This window comes from Notolepis coatsorum (genome assembly GCF_963971535.1).
Source record: "Notolepis coatsorum genome assembly, chromosome: 18".
Taxonomy (NCBI): Eukaryota; Metazoa; Chordata; class Actinopteri; order Aulopiformes; family Paralepididae; genus Notolepis; species Notolepis coatsorum.
This window is the reverse complement of record NC_140182.1, coordinates 5,114,909-5,129,890: the sequence shown is the minus strand read 5'-3', so window position 1 is coordinate 5,129,890 and position 14,982 is coordinate 5,114,909.

The following is a 14,982-nucleotide window of genomic DNA, read 5'->3' as shown; positions in this document are numbered from 1 at the left end:
CGAGGCTTTACTGCTCGGCCTGACCCATGGTGTAGTATGAGTTTGCTTCTGAGTCATCTGACAGTTCAGGGGTGTTGGTATCAGGTGAGTGATCTATGCCTTCTGTGTCTGGCAGACCGTTGCTTGCCTGACAGTGTTCTTCTTTTGTGTCCCTTAGGTGCTTGCGGTCACGGCGGTACTCGTGTCCATCTTGGGTGCGAATGTGGTATGAACACAGTGTCGGCTGGCTGGATGACTACTGCTGGCCTCCAGCGTCCATACTCTTGGAGTCTGACAGACTCTCCACTGTGTAGTGGGGGCAGTGGTCTAGCTGACTTGTCGTAGTATCTCTCTTGGTGCTGTTGTCTCTGCACTCGCTTGTCATGTCCATCTTTGGGGCTGACTACCCCTGGCTGCAGCTGTTGGTTGGTGCTTGGGAGGGTTGAGCGCAGCCTGCGGCTCATCAACAGCTGTGCTGGCGACTTGAAGTTGTCGACTGGGGTGTTACGGTATTCAAGGAGACTTAGGTAAGGGTCTCTTAGACAGACAAGCAGACAGACAGACAGACAGACAGACAGACAGACAGACAGACAGACAGACAGACAGACAGACAGACAGACAGACAGACAGACAGACAGACAGACAGACAGACAGACAGACAGACAGACAGCAGTAGTAGCAGCATATGGGCAGGGTGATAGTAGGAAGACATAAATATAGCCAATAAAATTGTATCTGAATATAAAAGAAAATACGAGGGGAAACATTTTAAATAATAATAATAATTGCACGCAGTCATATGCATTTGTAACAGTCTACAACAAGTAATTCCCAAGCTTACAAAAAAGAAAATAACATGCATTTATTAGAAATTAGAAATACTGCAGTTGAGAGGGCCCGTATAAACCAATACAAGTAATAGCTTTGTTGTGTCTATCAATAAAAACTATAAAAAGTATCTCACGTTTCACCTCACCTTCAATAAAATATCATCACTATACTGTTGTAAACGCAGCACTGTCAAGACACCCGTCTTCACCACAAGGGGGCGATATAGTCCCACTGCAGCAGTCACCCTCAGAAACATGACCAGTGCTTTATGAGAGTAGCCCCCTGTGTGACTCTCTCTCTCTCTCTCTCTCTCTCTCTCTCTCTCTCTCTCTCTCTCTCTCTCTCTCTCTCTCTCTCTCTCTCTCTCTCTCTCTCTCTCTCTCTCTCTCTCTCTCTCTCTCTCTCTCTCTCTCTCTCTCTCTCTCTGTCTCTCTGTCTCTCTCTCATGTTCAGAAGTGCTTCAGTCTGGAGGCCTAGGCTGTGTGGAGATACAACCCAATCAATCAATATCCACTCTGTTCCGTTCTGATCCAGTAGAAACCAGACCAGCTGGAACCAGTTAATTCGGAGTGAACGGGTGAACGTGAGGATCAAAGAGTTGTAAAGCGCTTTGGATAAGAGCTGTTATATAAATGCACAGTTTCTCATTTACTTTCTCACATTAGGCTGGTAAAGATATGCCTCCTAAAGTGTGTAAACAGAAGTACAGGAAGTACCGGCTACAGGCTTTCCGGTTTCGACAAAACAATTATAGAAACGTGTGAAGTGCACAATATTTCCTCGTTTGAGCCACTGCAACGGCTTTGCCTGAAGAATTTACTACATGACCGGGACGTTCTAGCTTGTTTGCCGACAGGATTCGGGGAAAAGTTTGGTCCGTTCGGAGGCAGCTTCCAGGGGAAGTACATACACCGGAAATTCTACCCCACAGACACTTTTTCGGCCGTAGTTCTTTACCAGGCCTTATCTCACGGAGGAGATAAAACTGGGAATGAGGTTATTCTCACATTGTCTCCGTTCTTGTCTTGGGTTCCCCGCTCCACGTTCTCGTCTTGGGTTCCCCCGCTCCACGTTCTTGTCTTGCGTTCCCCGCCCCTCTCAGGGGGCCCACGTCAGCCTCCTGGGTAACGTGCCGCTGTCGCCGCCCTCCTGGACGCCGCCGGCGGGGTGGTACCCCTCGCTAAAGGAGCGCATGGCGCTCTTCAGCTGAGAAGACGCGCGCCACGACTCCACCTTCCTCTCCACGTCCAGCAGGAGGTCCGGCACGACACACTGCTCCACCAGGAAGACCGCGGGCTGCACGACCAATAGGAGGAGGAGCCCAAGAGGGTGAAGTCGGGGCCGATCTCCTCCCGGTGCTGATAGGTGAAGAGAGACCAGCTGAGCAGGAAGAAGAACCCTGGAGGCGGGAGAGGAGAGAGCACATGTTCCCAACGTATGAAGCTTTTTTTGTATTTTATTTTTTTATTATTTTTTAAACAAACATATAAATGTATGAAGCTTTATGGTTTTAGATTAGATTAGATAGATTAGATTGGGTTAGATTCGATTAGATTTGATTAGATTGGGTTAGATTAGATTTGATTGAATTGGATTGGATTAGATTAGATTCAAATGTATTGTCATTATATAACACAAGTACAGTGCAGCGAAAAGAGGTTTGCAAATGTAACAGTAAAGTGCAACAGCAACATACAATGTACATGTGATTAAACTGGGTATAACATATATAAATTAGTACTAGTGCTAATCAGATGTATGTACTACAGTTAATTAATTAATTAATAATTAATATGTACAGTGATACAGGTATAAAGACACTATGGTAGTAAGTCGTACTGGCCAGCAGCGTAACTAGTAAGAGTAGGTAAGGGATATGTACAGATATAGATATAGTATCTGCATATATGTAAAAAAAATATTATATCCAGGTATGTACAGACAGATGTGGATATATATATACATAAGAATAAATATATATATGGTATATACAGCATTATTGTACATGCTATCATACAGAGTTATATGGGTTATATAGATCAATATATATCAATAGACAATAAACTAGACGACATCCGAGCAAGGATTCAATTCCAGAGAGACTGCAATGTTCTCTGCTTCACCGAGACGTGGCTGACGCCGGACGTCCCAGACCACGCCATCCAACCGGCCGAACACTTCTTCATTCACCGCAAGGATAGAACAGTAGAATCCGGCAAACAGCGTGGAGGTGGAATAGCCTTCATGTTGAACAACAATTGGAGCGATCCAGCCAACGTGAAGGAACTATCGAGCCACTGCTCCCCCAACCTGGAATATATATCCATCAAGTGTCGACCTTTCTTCCTCCCGAGGGAGCTAACGTCGATCATCCTGGTCGGGGTGTATATTCCACCGCAAGCAAACACGGGTGATGCGCTCTCCAGGCTCCACGACGAGGTAAACAAACTCCAGTCAGCGAACCTTGACGCTGCTATTGTGGTTTTGGGTGATTTCAATAGCGCCAATCTGAGAAAGGTATTGCCGGACTTCTATCAGCATGTGACTTGTAACACCAGAGGCGGTAACATTTTAGACCACTGTTACACGCAATTCAAGTGTGGATACAAGGCTCATTCTGCTAGCGGCTTCGGAAAATCTGATCATGCGGCCATTTTTCTTTCACCAAAATATAAACAAAGGATCAAGAGCACTCCGGTAGTCTCGCGAGAGGTGCAGAAATGGGATGTGGAGTCAGAGGAGACGCTCCAAGCTGCGCTTGAGTGCACAGACTGGAGCGTGTTCCGTGACACAGATAACATTAATGACTACACGGAGACAGTGCTGGACTTGGTTCGTACTTTGGTAGAAGAAACAATCCCCACTACCATAATTAAAGTTTACCCAAATCAAAAGCCCTGGGTAGACAAATCCGTCCGTGATGCTCTGAAAGCGCGCACCAAAGCATACAACGCCGGCCTGGTGGCAGGCAACATGAATGACCACAAGGTGGCGCGATACAACGTAAGGAGGACAGTAATAGAGGCAAAGCGGCGCTACAGGGATAAAATTGAACTTCAGTTTGAACAGGCTGACTCCAGAGCTATGTGGCAGGGCCTCAAAACGATGACAGACTACAAAGGCACCTCCCTCAAACTGAACAGTGACATCTCCTTAGCAAATGATCTCAATACCTTCTATGCGAGGTTTGAGGCTGGTAATAACAACACCAGCCTACAAGCCACAGCAATGGGGGGGGGGTCTGCTGATGCGAAAAAGGCTGAAGGGAGAAGCACTAGGCTTGTCGGGCCCTACCCCTGAAGACCTACGTTTCATTTTTATTTATTTTTTATTTTAACATTTACATACATAGCAGAGGCGGCCCGTCAATGGGGGCGCTAGAGCGCCGCCCTCCCTGTTAAAGAGAGAAGAAGAAGATTTTGTTTTTGTTTTTTTGTTTTATAGCCCTATAAATAATATAAACATGTTTAAAATGAATAATATTTACTCATTTTAAGTATGTTTGTGTTTCCAATGCACAATATAACGTTAATATATCAAATATAAATAATTGTTTTCCTGAACAGGAAGTGACTCACTGTCTGATAGAGAATACGTTCCGTTACCGTAGCCGCATTTCTCCTAGCCGCATTTCTCTCGGGCTAGACGCAATAGCGCTTACAGTGGGCGTGCACGCCGTGCACTGGTTTCATCGCTGTATCAGTCGCAGCCAATCAGTGCGTAACGCGCTGTGCGTTGAAATATGATGTATTGTGATGGAAGCCGGGCGCGTTTTGAAGCGGTCTAAGCAAGCAGCGTCTATAATTTCCCGTAGCCGCATTTCTCGGAGACGCTCTCTGATTGGCCGATGCCAGTTTTTTCCGTAGCCGCATTTCGCGGAGACGCTCTCTCTGATTGGCCGACGTCAGTTTCTGGTTAGTACAGTACATATTTACTCTATGCTAGCTGTTGTGATGCAGCTATTTGTCTTAGAGCGTGACGGCAAGTTCTTTCGACGGTTAAGCTTAGGCACTCTTTCAAAGTTGGTTAAGGTTAGAGTTTGTCTTAGAGCAGAGCGATAGGAACGCCAGGTAGTTTGCAGGCTGTTCGACGTGGAAATGGGCAAAGACAGCTCGTCACTCACACAGTACTTGTTGGCTAACAACAAGAAGCTATATATGGATGCAGTGTGGACATGGATGGACATCAACACAGTCTGGACAGTGGAGTGGATATACTTTATCAAGCCCTTCTGCCTGCTGGACCACTGTGCGTTTCAATTTAACAAGGTAGAGTTGCGATATCTCTCTCTCTCTCTCTCTCTCTCTCTCTCTCTCTCTCTCTCTCTCTCTCTCTCTCTCTCTCTCTCTCTCTCTCTCTCTCTCTCTCTCTCTCTCTCTCTCCTCTCTCTCTCTCTCTCTCTCTCTCTCTCTCTCTCTCTCTCTCAATGCGTGGTACATGTTTGCAAAATGTTTGGTATAGCGCCCCCCATGGAGAAGAATGTACCGGCCGCCACTGATACATAGTACATACATAATACATACATATAGTACACATTACAGTACATATTATATAATAGTATATAAGAGTGTATACAACACATAAATAATGTAATATGAGATATATAGTACATGATATATACAATATAATAATAGTACCATAATATAATAGTATATAGTGTACATATAGTTTAATATAATATACAAATTAATTATAATATGATTATATAATGTAATATGATAATAATGTAATATGATATAACGTACAATACAGTATGTATTTGTACGTGTATTTTTTATTATTAATTAAATGCAATTAAAGCTCTTCTTCCCTTCTGTACCTATCGTCTAGATTTGAATTGATTTATGTTTTCACAATATGTATGTTCCTCCTCCAGCTCTAGCCCGTCCCACTGACCTGTAGGCGCCACGGTGAGCAGCAGCAGGGTGGTCGGGTAGAGCGCGTGTCCCACCATGAGCAGAGAGCGCGTGTTGGAGTAGGAGCGCACCGTCTCAGACGTCCAGCAGAGGGCGAACAGGAGACACAGAGCACCTGAGCTCATGGCCATGAGAGAGAGAGAGAGAGAGAGATTATTATTATGTAAGATTATCCTACATGTCCAGAGGAAAACTACAAACAATGCATGCCATGCAGGGCAGAATTAGGCCGTTACCCACTAATACTAAAAATACAAAAAAGAGCAATTAACTTTTGGACACACCTAAAACGAAGTGACCCCCTCTCGTACCATTATCAAGCCCTGCAGTGCCAAGAGCTGAGGAGCATCAGGAACCCCCTTACCCAGCTGGTCCTGAGGCTGAGTCCACAAACCTGCTCTCTTAACACACCTCAGGAACAGAACACATCACCAATCAGAATAAATCAAATTACTACACAGCTAAAACAAAACTACATCACCTATTGGAAAACACAAACAAAAGCACAGAGCAAAATGCAGTGCTATCTGGCTCTAAATCGACAATACACCATAGCAGATTACTTGAGCATGGTGACTGATCAACAACTAAAAAGAACCTTGACAAAATACAGACTGAGTGAGCACAGCCTCGCTGTTGAAAAGGGGAGGCACAGGAAAACCTGGCTCCCTGCAGAGCAAAGGCTATGCAGTCATTGCATCCTCAGTGAGCCTGAAACTGAGTGGCACTTCCTCACCAAATGTGAAAAATATAAAGATATTAGAGAAACGCATTTAAAAAAAATTGAACTAATAACAAAAGGTTTTCTTGCACTACCAGATACAGGAAAACTACCAGTCCTACTAGGGGAGGACTCAACAAGCTGTGAGCTAGCAGCAGCCTATGTTGCTGCCTGCCACAAACTGAGGGACAGTGAGTGACAGTCACCTGACATGTTTATGCCGTATATTTTATGTTATATTTTATGATGAAAATCTTTGTATATACTATGACATTAATATGTGTTTTGTAATCCATGCTTATGTTATCAACCATTTGCTTTGGCAACATGTACAAGCTGCGTCATGCCAATAAAGCCACTTGAATTGAATTGAATTGAGAGAGAGAGAAGAGAGAGAGAGAGAGAGAGAGAGAGAGAGAGAGAGAGAGAGAGAGAGAGAGAGAGAGAGAGTGGGGGGAGGGGGGAGAGGAGAGAGAGAGAGAGAGAGAGAGAGAGAGAGAGAGAGAGAGAGAGAGGGAGAGAGAGAGCACGTTCACCTTTGTAGTAATCAAACCCCTAGTCCAGACCGGGCATTGTAAATTTGCATCAAATTCAAAACAGAGTGATGCACAAAATAACTTAAAAGAAAATAATAATTTAAAACAATGAATAAAGTGTACATGAAATAATAGGGAAAGAAAACGTTAAGAACTTGTTACATTCACCCACACAAGGGCTGAGTAATCACACCCCCCCCCTCTCTCTCTCACACACACTCTCCCAGCTCTCTTTCTCTCTTGCCCCTTCCCTTCTCTCTCACCCCCCTCTCTCTCTATATATCTCACACACACACACACACACACACACACACACACACACACACACACTTCAGAAACAACATAGTATCAATGAGAGCATCAATAATACAGCTGAGTATAGTCTAGTAAAAAAAATTCTTAAAAGTTAATCGTGAGTTAAAAAAAATAGTGGCGTTAATAGAATCGGGCGATAACGTGTTAATACCGCGTTAACTTTGACAGCCTTAGTATATATGTGTTTTGATCTATCAATATCTGGGGGAGTGTTCCAACAGGGCAGTAAAGCAGTACAAAACCATACCGATATGTATTATTTATTATTTAAACAGGAAATCAGTTTGACATAATGTGTTTCATGGGCACTATAGCAGCACAAGCACTTTTTGATGTCCACACGCCGTGACATGTATGCAACAAGTGTAATACATTTTGAAGTTAAATGTATTCTACGCCTTGGTCTGTTCTTTTCATTGACACACACATTCAAATACTCAATCACACACACACACAGACACACACACACACACATATACACATTCAAATACTCAATCACACACACACACACACACACGCACACAATCAATCCGGTATAGTTCAAAAAAAAAAAAAAAATTGATTATTACTGTACCTCCACGGTGCGCCGAAACACGGTGACGGTAACCTGCGCTCCACGGTGCGCTGAAACACGGTGACGGTAACCTGCGCTCCACGGTGCGCTGAAACCCGGTGACGGTAACCTGCGCCCGTTTCAGACGGTCCGGGTTCAGGACGGACGGCTAAGAGGACCATTAACCCGCTCAAACGGTGTCGGATATAACGGTGTGCAAAAATGTGTGCTGTCAGGCAATTAAAAAAATGTATCTAATTAATTACAGGATTTGTAATAAATTAATCACATTTTAATCACATAACCATTTTATGCCTGATATTCTATATTCTATAATCATATTTCAAATTGCATGTGTCCGGATGGCAGCATTCAGTACTGTATCATCTTTTTTTTGCTTAGATTTTTCAGGTCTGGTACATTTGAGCATGGTGTTATTCACAGTCAAAGATAAACAAAATTGAATTGATATTCTCATTTGGTTCATTACAATTGACTCAAGCCTAACAGACACAGTATTTCTGACACTGGAATACATTCCCTGAGATCCATAGATGTCCCTAGAATCAGATATACCAAGAACATGCAAATGGATCATATTAAAAAAAAAAAAAGTCTGTAAATGTGTATTCTACGTTCTTATGGAATGAATGAGATTAAAAAATGAAAATTATAAAAATAAAATAAAAAATTGTAATTAATTTTGAGTTAATTTTCATAACGCGATAATTAGCTGTGTAATCTATTCATCTAATTAACGCGATAAACTGACAGCCCTAGCAAAAATATATATAACCAAATACATTTTCCAATATATATATATTCCAATGTTGATTTAGAATTTGAATGTCAACGTTATGAATGAAGCTTCGAACTGTTCGGTGCGGCCCTGCTCTCCAGGACGCTCCGGTTTGACAGTGTGGAGGACGGTGAGTATAGGGCTGAGCCCAAACATCCAGGGTTCAGTGTGGAGGACGGTGAGTATAGGGCTGAGCCCAAACATCCAGGGTTCAGTGTGGAGGACGGTGAGTATAGGGCTGAGCCCAAACATCCAGGGTTCAGTGTGGAGGACGGTGAGTATAGGGCTGAGCCCAAACATCCAGGGTTCAGTGTGGAGGACGGTGAGTATAGGGCTGAGCCCAAACATCCAGGGTTCAGTGTGGAGGACGGTGAGTATAGGGCTGAGCCCAAACATCCAGGGTTCAGTGTGGAGGACGGTGAGTATAGGGCTGAGCCCAAACATCCAGGGTTCAGTGTGGAGGACGGTGAGTATAGGGCTGAGCCCAAACATCCAGGGTTCAGTGTGGAGGACGGTGAGTATAGGGCTGAGCCCAAACATCCAGGGTTCAGTGTGGAGGACGGTGAGTATAGGGCTGAGCCCAAACATCCAGGGTTCGGACTTTCCTTCGCCACGTTGGCACTCGAATCTTAATGAATGGCTTCGAACCTCAAACTTTTTTTCTTCTTCAATTTTTATTTTTTTTCATTTATTAATTTATTTTACACGAAAAATCTATATCAGAATGTGATATATATCAGTACTATGTTGTGTTTACAATCATTTGAAAGTCACGCACGGACACAGACAGTCTAGTCGAGATGAGGAGGGGTCACCATCATCATACACTATCCGGAAATGAATCAATCGTGCAAAAAAAAGAGAGAGAGAGAGAGAGAGAGAGAGAGAGAGAGAGAGAGAGAGACTCACTCACACTCACCCGCCTTATTCCATAATACAACGTTTCCAAATGTTTTAATAACCGCAGCAATATACGCACATGTTCTACGTTATATGCGTAAATGTGCGCTATGTGCCTAAAGTCATGACTCGACAGTAGTACTGAACCAGAACAATTCTTTAGGAGCTAAACGAAACGATGGTTCAAACGAAAACCCCGGGCGAAATTCGAATCCCAAAAAAAGGGTTCGGGGAAACCGCTCTAACGGGGAGAGGGAACCCCGTGTAGGATGAGAGGAGGGATCTCTAACGGGGAGAGGGAACCCCGTATAGGATGAGAGGAGGGATCTCTAACGGGGAGAGGGAACCCCGTATCGGATGAGAGGAGGGATCTCTAACGGGGAGAGGGAACACCGTGTAGGATGAGAGGAGGGATCTCTAACGGGGAGAGGGAACCCCGTATAGGATGAGAGGAGGGATCTCTAACGGGGAGAGGGAACACCGTGTAGGATGAGAGGAGGGATCTCTAACGGGGAGAGGGAACCCCGTATAGGATGAGAGGAGGGATCTCTAACGGGGAGAGGGAACCCCGTATAGGATGAGAGGAGGGATCTCTAACGGGGAGAGGGAACCCCGTATAGGATGAGAGGAGGGATCTCTAACGGGGAGAGGGAACCCCGTATAGGATGAGAGGAGGGATCTCTAACGGGGAGAGGGAACACCGTATTGGATGAGAGGAGGGATCTCTAACGGGGAGAGGGAACACCATATCGGATGACTTTGAGAGGAGGGATCTCTAACGGGGAGAGGGAACACTGTATAGGATGAGAGGAGGGATCTCTAACGGGGAGAGGGAACCCGGTGTAGGATGAGAGGAGGGATCTCTAACGGGGAGAGGGAACCCCGTATAGGATGAGAGGAGGGATCTCTAACGGGGAGAGGGAACCCCGTATAGGATGAGAGGAGGGATCTCTAATGGGGAGAGGGAACACCGTATAGGATGAGAGGAGGGATCTCTAACGGGGAGAGGGAACCCCGTGTAGGATGAGAGGAGGGATCTCTAACGGGGAGAGGGAACACCGTATAGGATGAGAGGAGGGATCTCTAACGGGGAGAGGGAACACCGTATAGGATGAGAGGAGGGATCTTTATCTATTCTATTCTACTATTTTATTGCACTGCACTATTGCACTATTTTACTCTGTCTATTTTATCTTACTCTTTTTATTATCGTCTATTTTTTTAAATGAATCAAACCAGAAACAAGGTGGCCTGTTGGGATGTTGGATCCTAATGTGAAAAACTGTGATTTTATGTCTGCACTTTATGTGCTCATTTTATCCCTTGTCTTATTTCTGTTGTGAAGCACTTTGAGCTGCAGTTTCTGTATGAAAGGTGCTATACAAATAAAGTTTATTATTATTATTATTATTATTATTATTATTATTATTATTATTATTATTATTATTATTATTATTAGTTCCGACCGAGTCGTTTGATTGGACGGGAGGGCGTCCCATGAGTGCTGTGATATTCAGTACGAGAGCACTGGGATTTTATTTTTTATTTTTTTTATCCTCTTTTTCTCCTCCTGATTTTTCTGTGTTTTTCCTCCCATCCCAATTGAGTCGTTATGCCAATTCCCCCTTCCTGGTTGTTGCGCGCATGTGCCCCCTACTGGTCGTTCTAGGGAGCCCTGAGGTCTATCACATGCTTCCTCTGATACATATGGAGACAGCCAGCTGCTCCCGTTCCACCTGCCAGCGTGGACTCTCATTGGCGAGGAGTAACGTGTAGGAGGCTCACACTGCCCCCGCCCTCTCCTGTCTTTTGCTGTGCAGGCGCCCTCTCCGACCTGTAGGAGTCGCTGTCCACACCGTCCAGATTACCACCCCATCGACTTCCCTCCCGCTAACTCTGCCAATTGAGTCAGTATGACGGCCGGCCCAAGCCGGAGGCAGCGCCGACAGCCGGAGTCGATACCGGTGTCTCGTGCGTTGGTGACGAGCACAATGTCCTCTGCGCTACCCAGCCGCCCTTAGCACTGGGACTTTTAACACTATATATACGCGTCACTCCGCCACGCGGGTGTTTTATTAATAACCGTTAATTAGGCTACCTACCGTCCGCGGGAGAGGCGGGCAACGATGGAACGACGGGCTGTCTGATCGCTCATCAGAGTCACACAGCGACTGTCGGCGTCGACAACAGACTCTTATTTCACCGGTTGCACAATAAACGGAATGTAGATTGATACAAAGTGCCAGCGGGCGGTAACGTGCGTGTGTGTGTGCGTGTGTGCGTGCGTGCCTGTGTGTGCGTGTGCGTGTGTGTGTGGACCTGTACAAAGTGGCAAACTGTGCAGGAGAGAATGTGTGTGTTCCGGTTGCCATGGCGACGGTCCACGTTCAAACGCGCCGTTGTGGAACTACTATTATTATTATTATTTGTGGTGCAGGTGGAGGTAAATAAATGATTAAATAAACAGCGAACGAATCACGCTGTGGTTTCAACTCTTAAACTGCAGGACTCTGTACATCGTTCTGCCCTCAGATCCGTTAGCGGTGACAGGTATGATACCCACCACTGTGTCCTTTACGAAAAGGTTGGACGCTCTTCTCTGGTTGAAAGGCGTGACTATCGTTGGTATGTGTTTATTTTAAAAGTTCTTATTGTTAAACTTCCCCCTGACCTCACAACACTGTTGGAGTGGAATCTGGGAACCTGTTCTGCACCACGTTCAGATGACTGGCTGGTTCTCAGGGTGCCTCCAGTTTACATTTGGCATTTAAATGACTTACAACTTCTGTACGACAAGTCATCAGGAAGGGTACAACTCTATCAGCTGAGTGACAATGTTCATCACAGTGTTGAGTGCTACAGTGTAGGTTAGTTTATTAGGACAAGTGCATGACAGTAAGGTTAGTTAGGGTTAGATATCTTTTTTTATTTGTTCAAATAATGGTTGAAGAAGTGCGTCTTTAGTCGACGGCCAAAGATTGGACGGGTTTCGGCTGCTGTCCTAACTGGGGTGGGCAGTTCGTTCCACCATTGTGGGGCAAGGACTGAGAATAGGCGACTTCTCTTTGATGACCCTCCCGGAGCTCGGATAGGAGCGGGTCTGAGACGGCCAGGAGGATTATTTAGTGGACGAGTGCATAATAGTAGAAGACAGTAAATCTTTAATTTCAGATTTACATTTACATGTACCTGTCACACCGACAGCTTTCTGTTATGCCTGTAATGTGAACGTGACATCGCACGGGTTATCTGTTTCCTGAGGGGGGGGGGGGGGGGGGGGGGGGGCGGGGCAATTCAAACAGCGGAGCCATGGTGTGGATCCATATTCATATGTAATATCGCTGGATTTCCGGGATCCGCAAGGCAGCGTCGTTTGTTTGCCCAGAATAGTGCAGTCAGGTGCGTCCGCCCGCCCGCCGTCTGTGGCTCGCTGCGACATGTAACAAGAGCCTCACCTGGGACTCAAACGCACAGTGTCATCAGATGCAGGGTGGCGGGGGAGGGGGGGGGGGTACACGACGTCCTCCGTGTTCGCTCGGAGGCTCGCTGAGCGTGGTACGAAAACATGTGTTCCCCCGCCCCCCGCCGCCCCTCAGAGTGTGCGTCGCCGTTTTATGACAGGAGGCCAAACTGCCGCTGAGGGGAAGGTGGAGGAATACAAGACGCTTCCCACCTGCTGTCACTAGGGGGTAGTGATCCGGAACCTCGAAGAAAAGCAGTCGCTCTGCTATATCGACGCCATGCTTCGCTTGTCCGCGTGCGGGCGCGGCAGGGCGAGATTTATCAGGGTTGTGTGAGGACGTTCATGACTCACGCTGTCAAAATGAAAAGAGAGAGAGAGAGAGAGAGAGAGAGAGAGAGAGAGAGAGAGAGAGAGAGAGAGAGAGAGAGAGAGAGGGCAGAGAGAGAGGGCAGAGAGACAGACAGACAGATGGACAATAGTTGTTTGGCAAGTTAATGGAGGCTAGTCGGATATAAATAAATGGAGTCCTTTTTCTCCAGCTTGACCAGGATGCAACAGATTCGATCGGCGTCCATCCTGCGACCGCAGAGCCTGTGTCACATGGGTCAGCTTCACGGTATCACTGCACGACTGAAGAATGGAGATGCTTAAGGCCCTGGTTACACTTACAACGTTTCATTTTCGAATTATTTCGTTTGCATGTCCAAGTTAAAAGGCAACAGCGTTTTGGCAGGCATTTTCGTTTTCCTAGCGGCATCGCTCAAAGGGGGTTTTCATTTCCAAAACTCCCCTGCAACGGTGCCATGTAAACTGCGCAAGCCAGATACGGAGCCGTTCACGCCCAGCGCCCGTGCGCAGTAGACACAGACGCATGGTGATCTATATGCTGTGCTCTCTCTCTCTATGTGCTTTTCACGCACTCCCGACCGAGGCGCACACACAAATACCTCCCGCGCATACAGGAGACAAACAACGTCTAACTTGCCTGCCAATACACAACGTTCTGAAAAGTGAAATGAAACGTTGTTGTTTTTCCTTTCATGTAACCGCAGCCAGAGACACTGAGGAGTCACCATGACACCAAACCCAGGATAGAGAAGCTGCAGTAGAAGCTGTACAGGTGTGTCCGTCTGGCTAGTGAGCCAAAAAGTTAACGTCAAGCCCTGCATAGGTGTGTCAATGATAATGTTCACAGCGTTTGGAGCAATAATATAATTGCTAGGTTCAACACAGCCACGGCATAGGTGTGTCAATGATAATGTTCACTGCGTTTGGAGCAACAATGTAATTGCTAGGTTCAACACAACTCTTCCACATCTACACCCTCCATCTTGTCCCAGTCAGCCGTTGCCCCAACTGGAGCTCCTTTTGAGGCTGAGTCACTGGTCGCAGGCAGTAGTAAACAATGGAGTCAGAAGCACAGTTGTACAGTTGGCGTGTAGCAGTATATGATTACAATGATACTGTCCCCAGCAGGGGTTAGTGAAGAAGAAATGACCTATATTTATAACCTTTTGGGTGGGGGCGCGAGTGCGGGGATTTTTGGCTAGTGAAAATGCTGAGTGGCTAGTGACTTTGGAAAACCACTAGCCACAGTGGCTAGTGAGCCAAAAAGTTAACGTCAAGCCCTGGTCACCACCATCTCCTTTCCTGTTGATTCCTCTGAAGGTCACTGCTATAACAACCCATCGTCTCCACCTCCCAGTACCAGCGGCCAGTCAGACCATCTCTACACAGAACCTGGTTCCAGTATTGAAACCTGTCTGGGTGGTGATCAGGATATGACTGGTCCTTCTCCCCTGTTGTCCTCAGAGAGGGTTCTGTGTGCTGTGTTGGGGTCCAGCCTGAGCTAAATCACTGTGTTGGGGTCCAGCCTGAGCTAAATCACTGTGTTGGGGTCCAGCCTGAGCTAAATCACTGTGTTGGGGTCCAGCCTGAGCTAAATCACTGTGTTGGGGTCCAGCCTGAG